A 6,092-nucleotide genomic window follows, 5' to 3' on the forward strand; every position below is an offset into this window, starting at 1 on the left:
GAACTGATGCCACGAGTGACAACAGTTCCCCAGTCGGAAGTCATACAGCACATACAGTGCTGTACAAAGAACACGCCACAGCCCGTATGCTAAATCAGGGCCTCGCCATTATGCGAAGTACTACATGTACGACGCACTGACGGTCTCTAATGCCTTCATCGCCGATACACCCATCGACTCGGCCGATCAACCCTCCTACGCGAGGGCTAGTTCGGGGGTTATCTCCCGCCCTGGGTGGCCACAGACCGCCACCGCCAGTAGATAGGGACAGTTAGTGTTGTCGTCAAACTGTGGTCTCTGAGAGACGGGCCGTACCTAAGTCCTTGGTGGACCATACCGGCCGCTCTTGCGACTTGTGCCTGGTGTTCGGGCTCTACCTTCGTTCACCATCGTATCAGGGGAAGACAGCGTGCTACTCCCACTGCCACCTCGAGTCCAACCCAATCCAGGCACTCTTACGGAGTAGTGTTAAAGTCTTTTATCTCCGCAAGAGGGGCTTCAGCCTGGCCCGAGGGGACGAACCCCGAGGGGTTCGCCCAGCATGCCGTACATCAACGGAGCTGGACGAGTCCACGCTCCGTATGCAGTTTCGTTCTATGTTCGCTTCTTAGTCTTGCTTACGGATCGTGCGAATTTTCGGAACTCCTGAAACAGCTGCTCTGACACCAGGCTGGCTTTGTCGATTGGCCACTGAAATCCTTCTCGAATCGCCGCCTGGCGTAGGTGTTCCCTGTCCTCTACGTAACGCTGACAATCGTAGAGGACGTGGTTTGGAGTTTCCTCCTCCCCACATTCGCACAACTCGTCGTCGACCAGGGCGAACGTCTTGAGCTTCGCACGGAAGTCTCCGTGTCCGCTCAAGAACTGCGCTACATCATGGTCGACTCTGATCCAGCTCGCTGAGAGACGGTCTGATACCTCGCCGAAGTATTGGAAGGTTTCCCTACCCTTCGTCGAGGACGACCATCTCTGCTGCCACATCTCTAAAGTCGCCTCCCTCAGCCTTCTGCGAACTTGGGCTTCGGTGACGACTTCGTCAGCCAATTCGGCCTGACTCACTTGATAGGTTCCATGTTGGAACCCGAGTTTCTTCCTGGCTTTGTACACGCAGCTGAACTCCGCTATCGCCAAGTCCACAGGTATCTCCCCGGCGATCACGGGGATCGCATCAGTGGAGACTGTCCTGTAGGCTTTGACGCAGCCAAGCAGAACATGCCTCTGCGCCCTGGTGAGCACTTTACTCGTCCCAGAGGTAAGGCGGTCTGCCCAGCCCGCGGCAGCATACGTGACGATTGGGACAAACAAGCCGCGGTACAAAGTACGCATCGTCCGATATCCCAATCCCCAGTTCGACTTAGCAATCCTTGCTAGCGCATTAAACGTTCGCAAGGACTTGGCATTCAAATACTCGACATGGGAATGGATACCCAGTCTAGAGTCAAAATGCACGCCAAGGTAACGCACAGAGTCCTTGGCGGCAATATTCCGACCTCCTACTTTTATCACAGGTGGCCTCTCTCTGTCGAGAGAGCCTTTTAAGAATAACATCTCGGTCTTGGTCGCAGACAGCGACAATTTCTGCTGGTCGCACCAGCGAGAAATGGTGTCCACAACCAATTGGCCATTGCTTTCTAGACCCTTCCTGCTGTTCGCGAAGATCAAGACAAGAAGGTCGTCTGCATAGGCGATGGGCTCGCAAGCGAGCCCGGCGTTCGATAAGAGCTGTAGAACCTCGTCGAAGACTAAGTTCCAACAGCTCGGACCAAGAATCGATCCCTGTGGGCAGCCCTTAGTGACTTTCTTCCGCACTGCACCGCGATCAGACACCATAGTCACCACGCGGCCGTCGAAGTAGTCGACCACCAATCTAAGTAGGTTTTTTGGGCAGCCTCGCTTCCTCAACGCGTTGAGTATGCTTGGCCACCAGACATTATCAAAGGCCGCAGCAATGTCGAAGAGCAGACCCACGACGTACTTTTCCTCTCGACCGGACGCAAGCTCCCTCATCTTTACCACGGCATCAGTCGTGGATCGATGCGGCCTGAATCCGTATTGCCGATCGGAGGCGTAGTCGGGGTGCAAAAACAAACTAGCTAATCGCGTAGCGATTAGCTTCTCCAAGACTTTGCCTACGACCGAAAGCAAGCATATTGGTCTGTAGGACTTTATCTCCGTTTCAGGTTTCTCGGGTCCTTTAAGGATGGTAATGATGGACCCGACTTTCCATTCCACGGGAAAGACTCCGTGTGCCAGGCATCCGTTGTAGAGTCGGAGGAGCTCGCGTGAGATTGTATTACACGAACGTTTTAAAATCTCCGGCTCGATCCGATCTAGGCCTGGACACTTGCCGCTCTTCAGTCGGTTGACCGCCGATCTGAGCTCCGAGAGGGTGAAGGGACTGGCGTCCTCACTCTCCGGCTCGATGGCAGCTTCCCTCCTGACTCGCGCATGATCCGGGGAGTCATTCGCGGGGCTATCGTCCGGAATTAACCCCTCCAGCAGCGCGGAAGCGGTGGAGTCCCAGTCTGTGGTGTAACCCTGGGCAGTGTTACGATTTATATTCGAGATGACCGTGCTGGCTGTCATCTTCTGCCTCGTGATCTTATAAATGAGGCCCCAGGGTTCCTTGTTTCCCTGCTCGGTCACGAATGCACGCCAGCTGTGCGACCGAGCAGCTTTGATGGCGGCTTTGTAGGCCTTTCTCTGTTTAAGATACTCGGTCCTCTTGGCCGCCCTCTGCTCCTCTGAACATGCTGCGTTCTGCGAGGCTCGTCTAAGTTTGTAGACTCGCCTCTTTTGCCTCGTCAGGTCGGCCGTCCACCATGGGACGGATTTTGAATGCCACTGCTTGGTTGGCATCGAGGAGTCGCACGCTTGGACGATCATTCTTTCGATCTCCTGTGCTAGATGTTCGACATCCCCCTTATTGTTCAATGGATCGGGGGATATACTCCTCTTACTTTCCTGCAGCGCCTTGTCGAACTCGGGCCATTTTGCGCTTCGGAGTCGGAACCTTGGTAATAATCCGTTCCGGTTGGTGCTGCTGTTGCTACTAATTTCGGCAGCACCGTCCTCGGCGCAAAAACTCAAAGAAAACTCTATGACTCGGTGGTCGCTGGTCGTCAGGTCCTCGCGGACCTTCCAACCTCGCACCTTGTCGCAAATATCAGGTGTCGATAGTGTGACGTCGATGTATGACTGTCCACTAGGGCTGGAAAACGTCGGAGCGTTTCCAGCCTCGTTCAAGACAACCAAGCCATGGCTCACGATAAACTCTTCGAGTTTACGGCCTCTCACGTCCGTCTCCGCGCTGCCCCACTGGGCTGATTTCGCGTTAACGTCGGCAGAGATAATGACTCGGTTATGCTTAAGTGCGGAAAGAGCTCTCTCCAACCGCGCCAGACCTGATTCAACGTCATCGGAGCATTGAAAGTACTGGCTGATCAGGAAGAAGCTCCCAAACGAACCCGAGATGCTGACACAGGACAAATGCGTGTCGCACAAGTTAGAGACTTTGACCACGGTTAGATCCGGGTTTCTGACCGCTATTGCAGCCATCACCGGTTCGCCTGCCGTGATCAGCCTCGTTCTCAAGCCTAGCCCGGGCACAGTACCCCGCCAGCTATATGGCTCTTGTGCAAGCAACACATCTACCCCTCGCCTATGCATCTCAGTCCGGACTTCGTCGGTCACGTTTCGGGCCCGCTGCATGTTATGCTGCATGACCCGTATGACTCTCGAGCGTCGCCGGTCGTTTGTACTATCCATTCAATTCAAATTATTCTTGTCTAACGCGAGACATCTCCAAAACCAGCGCTTCCTGATAGGAGGCGCAGGCCGGGTCTCGCGACTTGTGTTCAAATGGTCGCCCTCTGTCTTTACAGTTGGAGCAGACCGGAGGCTTGCTCTTCCTGTTACAGAGGGCATAGCCGTGCCCTTTTTCGGCACAATGTCCGCAGACATCCTCTTTGAATTTGCAGCGCTTCGCCGTGTGCCCGAAGCGCTGGCACTTATAGCATCGGGTGACCTGTATGAAGTCCCGCACACGACAGGAACTCCACCCGAGGTACACCCGGTCCCCTCTCTGCGCCAGCCGCCGACGAATCTGCGGACTGACGGCCACTACCCAGTTGGCTGTCTCCGGGGTCTTGCCAGCCATGCGACTGACCCGAACACCCGAAGGCACATCCTTCTGGGACGCCTCAGAGAGGTTTTGCCTCCAAAGACTGGAGGCAATTTCCTCCTTGCCCATCCCTTTCGGAATGTCATAAATCAGGACCTCGGGGTCCCGTTTGCTGGGCAAGGAGACGGACAGTCCCGCACTCGCCAGCTTCTTATTGCCTACGAAGGCTTTTAGGTCCTCCTTGCGATCGGTTTCGACGACGATGCCACCGGAGTGGATGCGTCGAACCGATCTGACACGGATCGCCTCCTTCGCAGGTTTTACGATCGACAGAACAGCTCTCTTAGTAGCATCGCTGTTCTGTCCTTTATCCTTTGGCGGGAAGATACGCACCACGTATTGTGTCGGTGGTCTTCTCGCCTCCGGAGTCGCTGACTGGTTGACCTTTGCCACTTGGGCGTAGGTCAACTGCGCGGCATTGGAGACCGTCTTCGGGAGGGTTCCCTTGGACGGCCCAGGTCGCGCCGCACTCATTACGGCAGGACGCGCTTTTAGGTCCGCCCTGACCGCGGCGAGTTGCCCTTCGACGAAGCTGTTTCGTTGAATCAGCTCCTGGACCAACTCGTTGAGTGCTCCGACTTCTGCCAGTATCTTCGACCCGGACTCCTTGTTGACTTTCGACTCGGGTCGAAAGCAAAAGGTCCGTATCTCCGATACTCGCCTGAAGGCTTCGTCTCTCACGAGATCGAGAGGCCGTACCTTGTGCCCGGAAACCGTCCCCTTCGATTTCCTGGCCTGGTTTGCTGCGGCCTTGCCAGTAGGTGCGACTGGCTTGGCACGCTTCGACTTTTTGGTGACGGTTTTCCAACCGCCACCTTCGGGGTCTTCGACACGCACGGGTGCCGGTTGCACCTTCACGAGCGTGTCTTTGACTGATTCGATTTTTCTGGGTTTCTCCTTCCCAGCCTTGCGGCTGGGGGAGTCCCCCGACTTGGGCGCTGTCCCCACGTTACCGGTGTCCGGCGCGCCTTCTACCGTGGCCTCAGTTTTCACCGAGACCGCTCGCGTGGGTGTCACGCATCTCTCCAAGGTCACACGAGGATTGGCGATGTTCAGCACCTTCCCGGACCTTGTCTTTTTCGCAGACGCAGGAGGGCTAACAGCTGCTGCTGTAGCTTCCGCGTCTGTGGCGACGGCTTCACTCCGAGTAGGAGCTGGACCCGCCGACTTCGAACGTTCAATTTGTACTTTCAATTTAGATCCCATAGTTAGATCTTTGCCTTCATCCGGTACGCTCCCCGGCCACCACCGACCCACACATTTTGGAACCCGCCATCAGGCTGGGTTAGGGCTACGCACCGGACATAGTCTGCTGACTGGGCCGATTGCTCAACCCAGCCCGCGTCCTCGCCCGTCAGAACCCACTCGCCGAAGCGTATGGTCGTTCCAAGCCGATTGACTGGACCAGGGCTGCTTTTCTCGTCCAGCCTCCCATCTAGCCGAAGCAGAGGCCAAAGGTACGTGTTGGGGACGTCTCACCCGCAGGAGAGGGCCCCCTCAGATCCCAGGATCCTCTTTTCCGACGACAAGGGTCGCCACGCACGGCAAACACGCGGGAGACAGCAGTCGGAGAGGCTGCCTCTTCCTCTCCACCACACTTCGTTCGGTTCGCTGCGTTTTGAGAACACGAGCTATCCAGCGGTACCTTTTTCGTGGAGGCTCAAGTGTGGCTAGGGCACGTTTGCCCCTTGCGGCCTGGGTTGCCCAGGTGATTGGTTGCATCCCGATTTCTAGATCCAGCGGCATGTTGCTACGTGGCGCGCTCAGACAACGAAAATGCGGCATTCCGGTCAGACCAGAAAAACCGCACAACGTGACGCGGGGGACTGCAGCCACAAGTGACAACAGTCCCCCGGTAGGGAGTAGTACAGCATATTCAATGCTGTACATGAACACGCCACAGCCCGTA

This window comes from Megalopta genalis, unplaced genomic scaffold (genome assembly GCF_051020955.1).
Source record: "Megalopta genalis isolate 19385.01 unplaced genomic scaffold, iyMegGena1_principal scaffold0628, whole genome shotgun sequence".
Classification (NCBI taxonomy): domain Eukaryota; kingdom Metazoa; phylum Arthropoda; class Insecta; order Hymenoptera; family Halictidae; genus Megalopta; species Megalopta genalis.